Source organism: Cebidichthys violaceus, unplaced genomic scaffold (genome assembly GCF_023349555.1).
Source record: "Cebidichthys violaceus isolate CVI_PGR_0920_01 unplaced genomic scaffold, fCebVio1.0.p SCAF_663, whole genome shotgun sequence".
In the NCBI taxonomy this organism is placed as follows: Eukaryota; Metazoa; Chordata; class Actinopteri; order Perciformes; family Stichaeidae; genus Cebidichthys; species Cebidichthys violaceus.
The window spans coordinates 1-19,414 of NW_027176887.1; the positions used below are offsets into that span (position 1 = coordinate 1).

General features: G+C 43.8%; 1 long non-coding RNA gene across 1 annotated transcript; it reads left to right on the forward strand.

The window, feature by feature from the left end:
- Nucleotides 1–4,802: 4,802 nt before the first annotated feature.
- LOC137890589 (uncharacterized) lies at nt 4,803–16,549 on the forward strand. Its single transcript, XR_011105299.1, has 3 exons — nt 4,803–5,017; nt 10,411–10,431; nt 16,442–16,549. It is a non-coding gene; the product is annotated as an uncharacterized lncRNA (long non-coding RNA).
- Nucleotides 16,550–19,414: the final 2,865 nt, after the last annotated feature.

Sequence of the window (19,414 nt, forward strand, 5' to 3'; positions counted from 1 at the left end):
AGTGGACCCCGTGCACACAGACGCACTCGCACAAAGACACACAACAGTCAGAAGTGGGGAGGGGGGGGGATTCGATGGCACCAAAGACCACAATAAAACAAAGGCACAAATGACACCCTCCTGTGACAATCCCAATTGTAGCTACTTGCCTTTTGTCTGATAATATATCAAATGCATTTAAAAAGAGCACTTACTTAATTGAACAACCTCTCCCAATTTGTTTGTGTTAAAGGAGAGGAAAAGACACTAGGACAACATGTGTGTGTGTGTTTTTTCCTTTGTGCTGTGTGTCTGTGTGTGTGTGTCTGTGTGTGTGTGTGAGTGTTAAGCCCCCCCGCCGAGCAGAGATGCATTATTTAAGATGCTGTTGTGATACTTGTGCCTGCTTAAAGGTCTCAGCTTCCTTTTAACGCCACGGCGCATCGGTCCACCTCTGCCCCCCCACTTGTGTGTGTGTGTGTGTGTGTGTGTGGGGGGGGGGGGGGGGGGGGGGGGGGGGGGGGGGGGGGGGGGGGGGGGGGGGGAGAGAGAGACCAGAGTGGGACCTGCTAGTACTGGTCCCACACATCACCTGGGGAAAAAATCACAGCAGGAGGGGGGGAGGAAGTGATATCGATAACCTTTGAGCTTAGCACACATTCTTGTGAACAGAAAGACAATTTATGACCCAATTTTATTGCTGGCTTCAGACTTTTGTGCGTTTTTTAAAATTTGTACAAGATATTAAAGGACATCAAAGCTTTTTTGTTGTTGTTTATTTGCATGCGCAATTTCATTCCCACCTGAAAGTTATTATTAAAATAGCGTTTTTGATATGTTTCTCACATTCATAGAGCAGCTCTAAACACAACGGGTCAATGCCTGTTCCAGACGAGCGCATGGCGCGGACGTAAGTGTTACTGGGTCTACATTTTGGAAATGCCAAGCTGCTCTCCTACTGGTGCAAAACGGCTGTAATGGAAACGTAGCATTGTAAATCAAATGTGGTTAATTACTCTTCACGCTACGCGTGTGTGTGTGTGTGTGTGGTGTGTGTGTGTGTGTGTGTGTGTGTGTGTGTGTGTGTGTGTGTGTGTGTGTGTGTGTGTGTGTGTGTGTGTGTGTGTGGGGCGCGAGGGGAAAAAAAGGGGAAAGTGGAGGGAAAAGGCGCTTTGCGGAGGAACTTCAGGGCCCCTCATTACACCGTGCCTCTGGGTATTTCTGCGCCTTTTTTTTTTATTTCCCATCTAATGAACTGTTTACATTTTCTGCGCTGGAGTTGGAGGGCGTTGAAATGTTTACGTGAATCTCGCTTTATTTGATTTTAATTATTGCGACTTTTTTTTCTGTGTGTGTAACTTTTCTTTCACGTTACAAAGACGGCGATTTTGACCGCTTGGAATTAGGAAAGGTCATTGATTTACAATCATCAATACATGATGTGTTTTTTTTAAAGACTTTCTTCCTCCTGGACAGTATGGACCCATGCGTTCTATACTAGAAAGAAATTGCGCCACAAACGAAAGATCCATATATTTGCAATAATTAAATAAATATAATTTTCTGCTCAGAGGATTATGCCAAACTGATTAGCATATCTGATATGAATTGTGATGCACGCATATGTAATTGCATTTTTGATGGTTTCGTCTGTTATCCATGTCAACAGAGGTAAAAACGTGTGTTTTTTTTTTGACAGGACACCGGCGCCTCCGACGCTGCGGTTTGACGGCATGCGTGGAGTTTTAAAAGGCAGGCCCGCTTTGCATAAAGTTAAGATGTACCTTTGTACTTTTCTTGCGTTGCTTCCAGGAATAGAAGCAAAAAATCTCACCCAAGATTAAAAAAAAGTGACAAAAGACAGACCTTTCAAAAGGATTATAAAAAGCAATAAGGTGTCTTCTGAGCGCGCTCGTTCTTTTTTAGATTACAAAGCCTGATTAGTTGGTTTCGTCTGAAGACGTGGAGCTCCGTCTCTGCATACTGTAACTAGAATACATGCATTCCATGGAACATATCTGCTCTCCTCACCTCAAGAGTCATCCTGTTGTCACGCAGCAAGATTTTTTTTTTTTTGGTGCTTAACGCCCTAACTTATAATCAAAATGCGTTACTGTATTAAGCAGTCAATATTGCACAGCTGTTTGTGTTTGGCATCAAATGGGAAGGCAGTAATCACTCAGGAATCTGTTGTTTTCCTGAGGGGGAATACACAAAAAAAGCCGGAGTGTATAGTACTGTAGGTACAGGGGAAGTAGCGGAAACACTTTCATTTCAGTGACATTTTCCATTCTTTCTACTTCCCTTTGTTATCTACACTGTTCTCATTGCAGGAACGCTTCATACGTTCATCTGTAACAGACAGCTATTTAGAAATACCCCCCCCCAAAAAAAAAAGAAAAATCCCCGCGTACGGTTTGAAGGCGACGTAAGCCTCGACATTCAAATCAATGCTTCTCCCAGGCTTCCTCGTCTCAATTACTGGTGAAGTCGTCTTTCCCCCTAAGTTGCACTGCAGCTCTTTAAGATGAAACTCCACTTAAATGGAATATGTGGGTGTTTTCCTGGCAACAAATATATGTGTGTGTGTGTGTGTGTGTGTGTGTGTGTGTGTGTGTGTGTGTGTGTGCTGTCGTCAAATTGATGCTTATTGTCTTTCTGGTTTTGCTCAAATCTGGAATTCCTTTTTAACATCTGACAGCAGCACTAGTGACCACTTATTGACTCAGAAGATGGGCCTTAAATAATGCTGACGCTAGAATTTAGAATCACCATAAGATCTCATTTTAGAGGGACACGGTATGATCGCTTTATTTATTTTTTTGAATATAGATACGGAGTTTTTTTGCAGACATTTCAACAAAGCGAGGGTTTTGTTTAGCAGAAAGAAAACCAGCAGTAATTATTATATTATATATGTTTATGTTGCCTATATTTGCCCTGAAGCAACATATTTGTATTATTGTTATTTTTAATCAAAAGAGAGTTATTCTAGCGTGACACATTTATGGATCACTCTTGCCTAGTTCCTAGTTTCCTCTATATTTTGGAATTTGCTGTCACATAAGTGAGCGTTGCAACGACTTTCACGAACTTAAAAAGTTAATAAGTGAGCTAACTGTATGGCACAATTGCAAAAACAAGACATTTTGTGACACGGAGCTCCTGTGTGATGCGCGTCGTCGGGGTGCGGGGCAGTCTCCCCCCCCCCCACCCCCCCCACCCCCCCCCCACCCCCCACCCCCCACCCCACAGTGGGCGCTCTGTGGTTAGCCCGGGTCCCCGTTGTCGAGTATTGTTCGGGTGCGCTCTTCATCTAATGGGTTTCGTGGTCCGGGTCAATCAGGCCCTCCGTCTTGTCAGTAATTACTCCAGAGGACCGCGGCCCCCTCAGCGGCACGATAATAACAGCCCCCCCCCCCCCAAATCACATCAGCCGTGACTTTCCACTCAGTGCTCCAGTTTATGAGGAGAGACAAAATAACAAAACAAAAAAAAAATCAACTGGATCGCGATTGGTTCCAAAGTTATTTCAATCAAGAAACTTGATATCATCACTCGTGAGGTTAGAATTGGCTTTTTCAAGTCGGGGAAATTTGTGCTTCTCTTACTGAAGGGAGCATCAAAGCGCTTCACGCGATCGCTTCTTCAAACTTTACCTGATAATAGAAAGATACTGGGGAAAGGGATATTGTATTTGAGGAAAAAGAATGCCCCCACCAGGTAATTGGTGTTCCTTCACTGATTCCCGCACTTTTGTTTTATTTATTCAGAGTCGAGAACTAAGTAAATATAGAAAAATAGAAAAGAATTTGTGTATATTTCCATTGCTGTGCTGGTGTTTTGTCTTTGATTTGTACCCACCTCCTGCAGCCCACCTAGAAACCCTGTCAAGGCAGTGAGAGGAAGCGAAGGAGTCTCAGTAAACACTTTCTGTGTCTGCTGCTGGTGTGTGTTTAGTTTAGAGGGCATGCCAAGAGGCTGTTTTTCCACGGGTCGGGCGTCTGTAAACAAGCGGTACAACGGCAGCCCACTCTTCGACAATCGGAGGTGGCACACTCTTGAAGTGTGTATGAAATGTGTGTGTTTGTCTTTTTGGGTTTCTTTTCTTTTTTTTTTTTTTTTTTGGACATGGCATTCCCTCTTATTCTAGCCTATCTGGAGACAGAGAGAGAGGCTTTGTGTGTGTGTGTGTGTGTGTGTGTGTGTGTGTGTGTGTGTGTGTGTGTGTGTGTGTGTGTGTGTGTGTTGGAGAGAGAGAGGCAACCCCAAATCCGATGGGCCGCCAATGGGTGATGAATTATTCCCTGTCTGAGTCTCAGCATTGGTGTTATCACAGAGGCTGCTACTGCACTGGGATGACAGCGGTGACAGCCCCCAGAAAAGATTTAGCGCTGACAAGTGATACTTCCTCATAATACATCTCCCTGGTCCTCTCCTTTGTCCCCCCCTGTTCCACTCCACCATCTCTCCATGCACACAAGATGAGCTTTTTATCCTTCAACTTATATTTGTTTAAGTGGGCAAGGTGTGTGTGTGTGTGTGGGTCTGTGTGTGTGTGTCTGTGTGTGTGTGTGTGTGTGTGTGTGTAGGGGGTCGGCTCTTTGCCATCACTTCTGTGGCACAAGTGCAGTAGGTACAGTAGATCACCTTGGAAGGAGGCATGGGCACAAACCCAGACGTACTTGTTTTCAGTACGTGTGTCGTAGTGCTACACACACACTCTCACACACACTCACACACACATCCTCACAACCCGCATGCGGAGGACTCGGTTTGTCACCGAGTTCCATTAGGGGGCTCTCGTGCTTAAGGAATGCCTGTTGTGTTTTTGCATCAACGACAGTACTAAGCCATATTTCCCCACTTGTTTTCTCCTTTTTGCCCTCCCCTCTTTCTCCCTTCTCTTCTTCTTTTTGTCCTTCTTCCTCCTCCTCCTCCTCCTCCTCCCCCCCTGCAGAAAAGGTCACGTATTGCCTACAGTGATGAGGTGCGCAACGATCTCCTGGGGGATGACGCCAGCTCCTCGGAGAACCAGGTGAGGTGCTAATCAGGGGCCCGAAAAACGACAGCAGTGTGGGTGGCTGACTGGCCCCCCCCCGAGGGGGGCGGGGAGGTGGGGCCCCTCGTAGCGGCCATCGAGAGCCGAAACCACAGTGTTGTCACCGAGTCATGCGGAAGCAACACTGTTTAATGCAAAGCTGGGCTGCCAGCGAGTGGGCTCAGGGCATGGGACCAGTGTCGAAGCCAAAGCCAGATTGTGACCGACTCACACACTCACACACACACACACACACACACACACACACACACACACACACACACACACACACACACACACACACGCACGCACACCTAAACACAAACGCACTATCCCACACAAATTTAAATCCGAAAACCCGGCCTCCTCACTCCAACCGTCCCACAGCTGTTCTCCAGCCGGGTGTAGACTTTGGCCAATAATAGATCCTCCATCGAGGTCCACACACACACACACACACACACACACACACACACACACACACACACACACACACACACACACACACACACAGACACACACAGACACACAGGATTTCTAAATGTTGCTCTCCGGTCTTTATTTAAGCTCAAAGGGTGGCGGACCTGCACAATGCAGACACTCAGAACGGATGAGAATGCAGCTTCTCGTATTATTATCAACTGATGTTTGAAAAACATTCACTGAAATATTGTATTATATAAATGTTCCTTTCACCCCCTAAATATATATTTAGTATTATTTAATATCAGCCCTTAATCTAAAAAAAAAAAAAAAAATCTTATTCTATTTGACTCGTTTTATGGTTTTGATCTGTTGACTATGAACATATTCACAATTGGTTGATCACCGATGCCATTGAGTTTGAATATCGGTTCAGCCTGTTGAATTCAAGAGACATAAACAACAGATAAAGACCACATATGTGATTTTCATTCATTGTCAGCAATGTGTACAAAAAAACCCAACAACAATTATCTTGAATTGTGATCTTAATTGCCCAAAAAAATATGCTGCATGTTCTTTTTTTTTTTTTAACTTAAGTTCTTTTGAATGAACGCAGAGCTGCATCAAAACAACGACACATCAACGGATTCAGACGCACTTACCTATTGCTCACCTGCACAGCTGCCACTCACACGCAGCCACTCTCAACTATGACCACACGTCTTTTGACTAATTATATGTCGCCTTTTTTTTTTTTTTTTTTTACGATCGGGCTGTCAACTTGCAGGGGTTGCTGCGTCTCGAGGACACACACACACACACACACACACACACACACACACAGACAATCTCACACGCTCGCATGCAAATAAATACTTTGCATTTGCACCCTCAAAAAAAAGAAGAAAAAAGACAAAGATGAATACTCAAATGCATATTTGCACATTTAGTCCCACGGTGCTTTATGCGAGTATATTTAGATGATTCGCAGCTAAATAAAGTTGTCTGTTTTTTCCTCCCTATTACCATTTCAATGATGACCCATGAACTTCACATCTTAGAGACATATGGATCAAGAACCGAGATGTGTAATTTGAAATGCATATTCCCCGCAAATTAGCAGAGACACAAAAGTGACTCTGACATTTTCTGCAGAAGTTGTCGGAGGTTTGCTGTCAGAAATGTCACGTTCGAGACACTGAGGACTTCTATCGGAATCCTGTCAAGGAAAAGAGATGAACGAAAACAAAACAGATCTCATTTAATCTTATTTCCCTTTCATTAAACATTTATCCAAAAATATTTACAATTCATATTTATTAATGTAGAATCAACACACATTGAAAAAAAAAGTATCAATATAGAATTAATATTATGGAATGATGTTATACATTTATATTGTAAATTTGGGAAATTGCTGTTTTATTGTTGTAATTATTGTTTTTTGGTATGCTTAATTATAATGATGAAATTACATTATTTTATATCAAATTATTGTATTTAACGTAATAATAATTTGATCCATGCTGTGACATCATAATGTGACATTTAAATCTGTGACACATTCACAACTTGTTCTTAATTCTCAGTTCATATTCACACAATAATAGAAATTATGAAATGTTTATGAATGATAATTACATCGAATGAATGTTAAAGCTATAAAAAAATATATATTTAGCTGAAAACATTCATCTTAGGGAATTTAGGCCAAAAAATATTTTTCATTGTGTTTATTTAATTTTGTGCAAAAAATATCACCACGCCTCAAAACTTCGAATGTGTTTAAAATATACAATATCAATTATTGAATTCTGAAAATAAAAACACTTTTAATATTTAGCATTTATAATGTCTGTGGTGAAACTTTTAAAACGGTATTCCACCGTATATATATCTAAAATACGCACACAAAGCCTGAGAGAGAATTCCTGCTGGGGCCCAAAGCAAAGCAAACAGACCATATATACGGTTTCTCCTGCTCCTCCCAGGTGCCGTATTTACCTCATTTTCGTTTCTTAAAACTTGTGGAGATAATACTCGTCTTGGTCTCGCTGTGAGTGGAGTACTCGGAACTTCAGAGTTTTTTTTTTATTTTTTTTTATTTTTATCTAACGAGACGGCGGCGATAGGAGAGGGGAAAAGACGGTGGGGGGGGGGGGGGGGGGGGGCAAGTCGGTCAATTTAATTCCTGACGATCTGAAAGAGGTCAGGATCATTTCATATAGCCCTGGCTGAGCAGATCATTACCAGCCACAAATCTGTTGGTTACATGGCAAGGATTTATAGCTAAGTAAATAGGGAACCGTCATAAGTTCTGAAAATGGCGTATTGGCCCTGCGATAATGGCTAAAGGACGATTTAATAGAGTTCGGCATTTATTCGTTATCTGTATGCGGACAGAGACTGAATTGGCACTATCACTCGTTTTTTTTTTTAATAATGTGGTAGGCTACCATTGCACATTTTCTCCTTCTGTTTCCTCTGCATGCAACACACGCACAAATGTTGGTGCACACACACACACACACACCGACGCCACACACACACACACACACACACACACACACACACACACACAAAGACAGACGCCACACACAAAGCAGCAAATGCGTGCACGTTTTTTTTTTTTTCCACACACGAACACTATACGGAATAGTTTCGATTTCAGTCACAGCAGAAGGCTTGGCCACAAGAGATTGTGCTGGTTTGAGCCGGCATGGACCAGATTTTACAGGCTACAAAGGAAGCAGATTACCACTTGTATCGAATTCCGTATTGGATAAAAAAAAAAAAAAAAAAAATCTTTTGTTTGAAAAAAAAAAAAAAAATTGCTGATTATCATAACAGAAAAATTGCAGCAGTGCAATTTTGAATACTGGCCGGCATCACAAAAACACAAGGCAAGGCGCTCACGCCGGAGTAATTATAACATTTACAACATTCCCGTATTTACGGCTCTACATCTCTCGAGCAACGGGAGCGGCGGCGGCGGCGGGGAAGAATGGATACCAAAGAAAAAAAATAAAGCTGCACAGGAAGAAAACAAGAAGCCCGGCTCAACATGCCCCTCGTATAGTTTTAACAAATCCTCCACGACCACTTGCAATCAGCGAGGCGGCACAAACGAGCTCGAACAAGTTTTGTTCGGCGCCCATTGACTGATGGCTGAGCTGGGGTGAGGGATCGCAGGATCTGCTGCGTTTTTCAAGCCCCCAAAATAAGCACCATCCACGGTGTAGTGTTAAACTTTGGCCCCTTCAATAATGCATTGTTAGTGGGGAGCCGCTGCTCGAGTTAGAAAAGACGGGTTCCGCTCTCTAAGTGCATCTTGTTACCGCCGACATTTTTCAAGGGAGAGAAAAAAGGAAAAACACGCAATTATACTTGTTTACCTCCTGCATTACAGATATGTTCTTATATTTGCAATATTGCAGTGAAGCGTCGTGTGTTTTTTTTGGGGATTGGTGGGGAAAAACCCAAAAACGATGAGAGAACTATTTTTGAGATGCTTTTAAAAAAAAAAAAAAAAAAAATCCAGGGGGGAGTGCAGTGACAAATGCACGATTGTAATGGGGGGGGGGAGTACTTGATATTTGTGTTTTTGTGTAGTACATTCCTCATGAATGTATTACCGTTCAACACATTTCTTGGAGTGTGTTTACTGGCGGTGTGTAATATAAATAGAGGAGACGGATGTGTGCAGTGCAGTGTGTATTTAGGATCTTATTATAATGATTAATGTTTATACTTGTTCTGGTCAGAAGACAATCTGACCAGCATGGTTTTATTTTTTATTTTTTTATTTCACATATAAGAACTCTCAATTACAAAATTATTCCAGGCTCCCAAAATTCAAAATCGACAACACAAGTAACCCTGAGCCTCTCCTCACGTCTCCTAATCTTTTAACGTCGGTCAAGAAAAAGACGCCTCTAAAAGGAAACGTGTCCTTCCCCCTTTTATTCCTGCCATTCCCACGATAAGCCCCCCCCAGCCTTTCGCTTTTCCCCCTCCTCTGCAGCAACGAGAGCAGGCCAGGGAAGCAACCTTTTTTTTTTTTTTTTTTTTAAATTGTGATTAGGCATAATTAATGGCAAATGGGATTATTTCCCTCCCTCAAATGTCTGATTCATTATCAGACATGCAAGCCCCCTTTTTTTCCAGAACGGGGGGGGGGAATGGGAATAGCATTTCTTATTTACTTCACTTTATATTTCCCATTCTCTTTCATCAAGAATGTATAGCTACGCTAAGATTAATTTTTCATGATCTGTGGCCGTCCCAATAACACGCTGCGCTGTGTGTGTGTGTGTGTGTGTGTGTGTGTGTGTGTGTGTGTGTGTGTGTGTGTGTACAGCGATGGCCTCGCACGCATATAATCTAAACGCACCTTTTGCGTGAAATATCGACGGGATATCAGCGTCGATAAACAGTGGCTCAGCGTTTCTCCAAAGGACGCCGCTTTTTTTTTTTCCTTTTTCATCCCTTTCCAGAGAATTCAGCAAAAATGACAGATGCAGTTTAAAAATGTTGAGGGAAAGACATTTTTGTAAACTGCGCAGACTATATTTCCCTTCTTTCCTCTCGCTATATCAACTTCTGTGATGTGACTTCCTTGATAATGTTAGGTGATATCGCGAGTCGAGCGATCCGTTTCCCTCTCCTGTTTAATGTGACAGCGCCAGGACTTGATCTTTTGTTTGTTCAAAAAAAAGAAAAGAAAAGAAATAAGTCAGCCCGAGCGGCGTGTTTAGCTCCGTTTAATGTGTTTGTCTTGTGATTTCCAAATGCTAAACATGCAACCGGATAAATCGTCAAGGTTAATTCTGCACCACGTGACTGATCTTCTTCTTCTTCTTCTTCTTCTTCTTCTTCTTCTTCTGCTGCCGTGTCACTTGTTATCTCTCCTTCACTCTCTCCATCTTTCTCTCTCTTCCTTCCCTCCTGCTCTCCCGATGCAGCTGATAAAGTTACGTGAAGAGGTAAGTGCTTCTCTTTGCTCCAACGGTTCAAATCCCTCTTTCCCACTGAAATCTCCATTTGCCCTCCTCCTCCTCCTCCTCCTCCTCCTCCTCTCCTGTAGAGAATTAAATTCAGCTCATTTGGACACTTTTTACTTTTCTTTCTCATGTGTGATTGAACAGCTTACAAGCCAAAGATAACGAATTCACTGAAGGCTGCTTCCTCCAGTTACCTTAAATAACATAAGATATTACTTCTGATTCGACTTTTTAAAGGCAAATATTGAGTTCACAACTTGATCAAGTTTTTAGTTTGCTGCTTGTATTATTTACTTTCCCTTCATTCTCTTGAATGAAGCCACATGAGCTGCTTTCTGTCTTTTCTAACACATTGGAATCGAGGTTATTATTGATATAATACGTGTTTATATCATACATGACGACAGACGGTGTTGCTCGTTGTTCAGCAATGAAACTGTCGCTCGGCGTCAACTCCGGTGTTGGTGCTCAACCCAACGATCACACGTTCAAACAAACGGAAACGAACACGTGTTGACCTGTCAGGTGAACCGTACAGAGGCTTGTAGATCACGTTAGCGACGATACACGACCAGCAGGAACAAGAGTCGCTTCCCCGATTAGCTTAATTGATTAATGATCGAGTAAGAATCTGAATTTATTGGCGTTAATGATTATTTTATTAGTTTTCTCTCTTTTCAGATGGTAAACGAAAGCCGGCGATGTTTGAACGACGTTGCGGTTCGTCGCAGTACCTGTAACGGCTGTAACTATAACACCAATGCTCTGATTGAGCTGCTCCACTACAATATAATTATTCTAGCAAATATTATATTGGACCGCCATGACAGTCGTCCATGTTTCTTTTAGGGCTGAAACTTCGACTCTAAACATAATTTAGATAAGTGACGTTAGTCGAAGATACATAGTGGTTTCTTAAGTGTAACATATTGATTTTAAACTTAAACGTTTGCGTGTGGACTCTCTAAATATTCCTGACAGTAGCATCGTAATGTTCAGAATGAACAGTAACATCGTTGATCCGATCGGCGTTGGAGAAGGTGTATTTCCCTCTCATTAAGGCAGACGTAGTGGTTTCCCTGTCATGTTGCGTGTCCTCTGAGGCGTGACTGAGCTTGTATGTACAGGTGTACTTACAGTATGTTGTTAAATGTGCCTTTTTGAGTGAGACCGTGTTCAAAAGAGCCTCCGCTGAAGCAGAGTAATTCGATTCCTATCAAAGGCTCACCATTCACACCTATCCATAATTTAGAGCGCCAAACCACGGCCTAGATGCCACGCTATCGCACGTTTCTTCTTTTATTTAGCCGCACTGTTGTTTCCTCTTCTTCTTCCCACCCTTTTCCTCCTAGCCCGAGGGTCAGAAGACAGCTCGTGTTACCTCACCCGTCTCCCCCCCGCCCCCCCCCCCCCCTTTACGGACCGATCTGTGTAATCGAGATTGATTCTGCGCCCTCTTCACCATTTTTGTCTTTTTTTTTTTTTTTTTTTTACCCCTCTGCTCTTCCTGCATTTGAATCAAAGGCTGGCACAGCTTATACACACTTAAGTCTTGCTTTAAAAAAAAAAAAAAAAAACTATACTTTTTTTTTCTTCAGCTGAAAAACATGTTTAAATATTTAGCGCCCATATTCACAGCTGTTTGACACTTGTAATTCCTCGTCTTACAAGTCCCAAACAAACGGCACAGAAGATCACACAGTCAGTCTGAATCACAGCTGTCATCATTATTCACTTTGACTCCCCCCCCCCCCACCCTTATTGAAATAATAAGGAAATCATCTGAACTTTGGAAAATGGTGATAGTAACCGCCTGTGTTTGATATTGAAAAAAAAAGGCAGGAGAGCGAAAGAAGAGGAGAGAGATTTCGTTTGAGCTACAGCTGCATTGTTCCGGGGCTCCCCGTTAATAACTTACAACTGAAGAGTGTTTCTTCACGCAAAAAAAAAAAGAAAGCACAACAAAAAAACACCATTTTTCGTGGTTCCTAAGAAGATCTTTGTTCAAAATGTAGGTGTCAGATGAAAAGGCATACATGCATAGGCAGGAACGACGGTGGTGGTGGTGGTGGTGGTGCACCAGTGCACTCAGACATGCACGGTCTTTATCATATATTGTATTTAAGTCTTTTGCTAGAAGGCTCCGTGAGACCATCAGATGTGATTGAGATGAAATCCTTCGTTTTTAAAAGTTGATTAATGGCCGATCTGAGTACTAAGCCAGCATTTGGGCTTTTTGAGTAGGTGTTGATGTGTGTGTGTGTGTGTGTGTGTGTGTGTGTGTGTGTGTGTGTGTGTGTGTGTGTCTTAACTACAGGGGTCAAGCCTTGATTATGGGATGTCGTAGCACAGTTGGGGCTGGAAGCCACTTTGCATTTTCCTTCCGACAAAAAAAAATGCTGACGGGGACGTCTGGGATTTTTTTTGTCTCGCTAACTGCGCGACGAAGACGCTTTTGATTCTAACGTTTCTGGTTGTCGTGTGACATTTGAATATTGGGAACAATATTGCTTTTCTGGAGAATAACGGTCGCCTCGTTTTTAGACTGTGTGGTGTGGGATGTTTAGCTCTCACTGTACGTGGTCCTTTTTCATTATTTTCCGCGGCATGGCCCTGCGTCCGGGGCTGGATTGTTTCATTAGCGGGGCCATCAGCAGTGAGCCATTACTGGATTCTTAGTGGCTGAACTCTCACCCTTTCCTTCAGGTTCTGTCACCATCAAACTGGGGGCGCATTATTCTAATGATCACATATATACACCACCACCACTGCCCCCCCCCTCCCCTCTCTCCCACCCCACACACACACACACACACACCCACCCACACTCACCCCCCCCTCCCCTCCCCCGGCCCTAAAAGAAGACAGAACGAGAGAGAGAGAGAGAGAGAGAGAGAGAGAGAGAGAGAGCGAGAGAGAGAGGAATTCAGGAGGAGAAAGCTTTGAAGTGGCTTTTCCATCGCAGTGAGTCCGCCGGCCGTCTCCCCGAGACGTGTCACCTTTGCCGAGAGGGAATAGGAAAAAAAAAAAAAAAAAAAATCACGTTTCGAATGGTAATGATAACATACTAATCACTTGAGCTCTTTGAAGAACCCGGGGAGTGCGCTCCTCTGTCAGTATCCCCGGCTGCCTCGTGCTCCCAGGCACACACAGGCACTGCAGCCATGGTCTAGGTGTATAAGCTTAAGCATTGCATGTCAATACGTCCCCTCTGATCCGCAGGCTCATTATAGCCCAAGCTTGCTATTCCATTTTTCTCCCACGAGCACGCCGCCGCCGCCGCCGCCGCCGCCGCCGCCGCCGCCGCCGCCGCCATCTCTGCAGCTGCAACTTCCACACCCGTGAAACCCCCCCCCCTCTCCTCCTCCTCCCCCCGCCACACCCTTCGCCAAAAAACCCCCCCCACAACCGCACCTTGCATCCCGTCACCGTCTCCTTATCGCTTCCCTCCTACCAGCAGCCCATTTTTTTTTTTTTTTTTTTTTAATACCACCCAGCCACCCACCCACCCACCCTCCTATCCCTCCATCCTCCCCCTGCCCTCCCTTTAACTATTGAAAAGTATCTCTGCAATTTTAAATGACATCTGTCAGCGGCGCGTAGAAAAGGGAAGCGAGGGAAAGAAAAGAGTTCAGAGGGAGTTTTCTCCTCCCTGCTCTTTTCCCTTTCCTCTTATTGTCAAACTTTGAAAAGTGTGTCGTTGACTTTTTTTTTTTTTTTTTTTTTTTTTCTTCTCCCTTCCACGTTTTTTTTCATTTCCTCCTGAGTGATTAGCTGGTACACATTTTGACAGCCTAACCAAAAACTAGAGACTTCACTTCTTCTCCCCCCCTGTCCCCTCCGCTCATTTGACGGGCATAAACCCTTGTCAGGGAGGCGGATGTCATTCGTCGGGTTGTTTTTTGAGTGTCAGATATGTTCCATCTGATCAGTTTCTTAGCGTAGCGCATTAGAAAGGCCATCAAAACCAACGGCGCCGGAGTAAACATTTAAGCCTTCCATGTTTATGCTGTTTATAATCCTCTCTTCTGGATCCAGTTTGGATTCAATCACAGCGGACATTATGGGGCCGTGTGTTAGATAGGTGGCTGAACCACGGATCAGTCGACTTTATTGAGACTACACCAGTAGACTGAACAATGGCGTTAACGTCCCTTTAAGGATATGTTGAGTCCACAAGATACGCAGAACTTACTCCTAAATGTTTGGCTGAAAAGGTGAAAGTAGTCTCGGCAATTTCAACCAATCGGCAACGTTGTCGGTATTTTAAAATCTACTAGAAGCAGCCATGATGGTGAAACTGGTATAATTGCACTGAACTTCAATATAATATCTGAGCTTTATTTGAAACAAAGAGTGATCAAACGGACGCTTCCGTGATTAACCCCCTTGTGATGCAGTGCGGCAGAGTCTTTTAATGAGAGCTGTAGTTTATCAGATCTTAGGAGTTGTATTAGAAACGCACACAAGGTCAGAAACACGGAAACAAACCTGGAAGGGTGAACTTCTTCATCCATTGTTTCAACAACGCGGTAACAGACACGCTGGATCCTGCACAAGGTAAAGAAAACCATCGTAGAACAAGCTGAAGCATCCCTTTTTAATGCAGACGTAAACGTTCATGATTTCTCAATGGCTACAGGTTGTGAGTTTTTTACGTGACCCAAAACACACATTTGTGAGGTGGAGGGGAACCTGCACGGGAACGTCGTGGCGATAAATGATCTAATATCCACATTTTAAGCGGTTTATTGCAACCGCAACCACAGCATCAAACCTCTTTTGACCAATGAATGAAGTCATTTGATTATAGTGGGTACTCCCAGATAGAGATGTTCTGCTTCCTTTAAAAATGGCTTCCACTACTCATTGACTTCACCGTTGCTGAGATCAGATGTAGGCTCCCCTCAGTGTGAAATGATTACGTTTAAACCAAATAGTGACGAGTCATCGTCAAGTAACTTCAACTCACTCACTCCTGAGAACTCTTTGTGCAGGTCACATACATATTGCACCATTTAAATATTCCCTTTTCTATAGAACTGCATGTTTATGTATTAGTATATGTGTTAGTACATGGTGCAGTGATGGGATATGAAATATAGATTTGTGCATGTTGAGAGTACCTACAGTCACCAGGTCACCAGGTCACATGTTCCTCGCCTCGCTCGTCAGTCGGTGACTTGTTCAGCTCCAGAGAAGAAGCTCAAACCACCGGTTCTCTGCTCTCTAACAAACTGCTATCGACGGCTATGTGTACGCGCTATATCAGAGCCCCAGCTAACACCTTGATACTCACAAACATCCACTTTGAAAGAAAACTGCTTCATTATTTATGAAACACATTTTTTCTTTTCTTGATATGCTCCATGCTTTCAATGGGCAGCCTTTGTCAATTGTTGATAGCTGCGAGTAATACAGTAACTCACACATCATGAATCACTGTGTCGGTCCACTAGTGTGGATAAACAAGAAGAAATCCTACATTTTTACATGCTGCATATCCACGATTTGAGGAGGTAAATGTCGATATTTCTCCTCACCTGGACCGGATTTTCCCTTTTTTTTTTTCTTTTAAACCGGAAAGTTTCAAATTAAATTTGGTTGCATCTTAATTGGCTCCACCTCCACCTCCCTGCCTGAACCCCTGTCTGCAGCTGAAGGCTGTGCTGTGCTGGGAAACAATACCAGTAGGCGACGCACCTCAAAGTGCTTCCTCTCGTTTTTTACGTTCCAAGATGAGGCAGCGGCACCTCTCACATTGTCAGCCTCAACATGCATATGCTTGATATTCCATCAGCATAGAACACATTGTCATCCATGAAGGTTATTGCCAACCTGGCTGTATTATGTTGTTGCTGTGGATGTGGTCTGTCTGTTTAGGTGACAGTGTTGATGTGTTTCTTTGAAATGGGTCCCAGTCCTCTCAATCAAAATGTTTGTTTCTCTGGCTTCATTTTTTATTTTTTTCCGTCCTCTCTATTTGTTGCAGAGAGCGTATCTGTTGGACAACACAGAGAAGCTGGAAAGGTCATCCCGGAGACTGGAGGCCGGCTACCAGATAGCAGTAGAGACCGGTACGTAGTCTGTTTGGGATTGGGTGAGGAAGGAGTGGTGGGGGGGAGTGGTGGGGGGGGGGGGGCGTCAAGATAGTAGTGGGGATGAGTGAGCGACAGCAAATTGTCTTGCTCATATGCGAGGTGGGTGGATGTGTGTGTTTGGGGGGGGGGGGGGGTGAGGGTGGTGGTTGGGGAGGAGGGGGGGGGGGGGGGTCGAAAAAAAACCAACCTCTTTCCTTGACGCCTGATGACATTTTCGGGAGCACATCAAAGGAGAGCCAGGGAGGGAGAGAGAGAGATGTACAGGCAACAGATCGAGCGCCGCTTTTTCTTGCTCTGCTCCCGAAGAAAATTCGTTCGCTGTGTGTGTGTGTGTGTGTGTGTGTGTGTGTGTGTGTGTGTGTTGGTTGAGCGACTGTTTTTTTTTTTTTTTTTTTCACAGACAGGGGGGGGGTCTGTGAAAATAAACAACGTCAGCGTTCCTCCTGAAGTTCTTAATTCAGGAGTGCAGAAAGAAGACAAAAAACATAATATCACATTCTAAATAAACCATCCCAAAAAAAGAAAAACACACACACACACACACACACACACACACACACACACACACACACGCACTCAAAGTCCTTTTTTCCTCATTATCAAGGATGGTTTTTATCTTAAAATAGGAGAAAGGCTCATTGGGTTCTTAAATAGATTTAACCAGTTAGCATATTTTTCTTCTCCTTCCTGTCTTCCTCCCTGACAGTCACCACATTATTGAGGCACAGTGTATTCCTCAGAGACGTATCAAAGCTCATTCTTGAAGTATCAACCGGCTTTCTGTGGCTCCCGTTGTAGTTTTGAAAAAAGTTTGTCAATTTACACTATAATCGCGGGGTGGCTGGCGTGTGCGACATCGACAGATTTAATAATTCAAGTCAAGGAAGGTTCGCACGCAGACCACCGCCTTTTGATGTTCTCTGTAACTTTGCATTCACAAATTCACAAATGCAATCTGCATCCTCTGCTTAAAAGTGTTGATTCAAAGGCCTCGGATGATCCTGCCGTTATCCGAGCTCCTCGACTGCGTCAGATTCTGCGACAGCCGACAGATTTTCTTTTTAATTCTACTCGGTTGTGTTGGAGCGGCTCGCTTTTCTTTTCTTTTCTTTTCTTTTCTTTTTTTTGATGTTTTTCGCCTCACAGCTTGGTTGGTGTTAAAGAAGCGGGCCATGGCTTTAACAGTGTTCAGTACCTCCTGGGCCCAGCGGTCTCTCCTCCTCCTCCTCCTCCTCCTCGTCGGCCACATGCCCCTTGACCCCGTATCACCGGTGGCCCTCTCATCCGCTGCGTGTGCAGCTAGCTAAGAACAATGCTCGTTTATCCTGCCTTGGTCCCACACACTTGGCTCGGTCCACAGCAGCTGGGGGTGTGTGTGTGTGTGTGTGTGTGTGTGTGTGTGTGTGTGTGTGTGTTTGTGGTTTGGTGGGGAAGCGTCGCCCCACGTCTTTAATCCATGACCCCTTCCTTTGCTCCGCTGTCGATACCGACCCTCCGCTCAGATGCACAACCTGAAATGGCGATGTACCCCGGGTCAAACAGGGAATACATCTGCACACAAAAAAACAAAAACCGGGGGAATATGCACTCCTCCACGAGACTTATTACTCTACCGAGCTCTGTAATTCAGCGAAGGCGCTGGGGCGCCAACATCAGGTAGCCGTGTTCATCCTCCGGTTCATAAGACCTGACGTGGTTCTGCCCGTTTTTTTAATTTAGTGTTGTTACATATTTAGTCTTGCGGTCCCACAAAAGGCGAATCCCAACCGTTTCCCAGACACTCTTTATGCAATGCTGCGCTGGTTAGATCCGAGTCCTGCCACAGTTCTTACGGTCTTGAGACGCAGCTAAACTGTTTGTTTACAAAGTCCAATAAAAGCTCCGTTTATTGTAGCTCAAAACACAAACGTAACGATATATAGAAACTTATGAAAGTGTCATTTGCAATGGTTGAGGAATACGCTTTGAGTTTTTTTTAAAACGCAGAGGTACGGACGTTAAGCGCAAATAATTAGAGCACTAAGTGTTTCTCCAATCGGACGCTCTCCGGTCATATTGCAAATTCTTTTCTCGCCCGCAGACCTCAACTCTTCCCAGACATCTAAGATGTACTCGCAGTTTAGCATCGTTATTTTTTCTTCTTCTCGTAATTCAAAGTTGCATTCTGCGTCGACAATGACACGGCAGCCCTCAGGAACTGTAATTGACCAATGGGGGGAAAAGTGGAACTAAAAGACATTTTATTTCAAAGAGACAGATCCTGAACAAAGACAAGGCGTAGAAACTCAGCTTTTGCCCCCTTTTTTTTTTTTCTTCTTCTCTTTTAGCGTTGACAATATATCTCTTAATGACCAGGAACAAAAAAAAAAGAAAAAAAAAGAAGCCAGGATGCTTCTAGGGTCACATTTAAGGGGAAAAAGAAACTCTTAGTTCTGAGGAAAGATGAATCTTCACACGGCACCATTTTTATCACATTTCAGCACCATTCTCAATGTCTCCAGTGTATTTTAGGGAAAACAAAGGCCTGCCAGACGCAGTGAGAGTCCTCAGAGGGAATACAGAGGAGGCTCTTTGGACACGCGGAGCTATTTACCACACGCACCCTCAAGAACCAGGGTCCTCTGTTTGTCTCATAAATAAAGTATAGAACTTCATTAGTGCAGAGCACTGACTTAAAAGCCCAGGCATCGCAACAAGCAGACATGGGGGGGGGGGGGGCCTAGCCCGGTTAAAGAGGGCCCCTAAATAAAGAGGGAGGGCATGCAGTTAGCCAATTTAAAGACATTTGAGTCCGGGGCATTTGAAATGCCCAAATGTGGAGACTTTGACTGATGTCGAATCAAAGACGTGCCAGACTTTAGTCC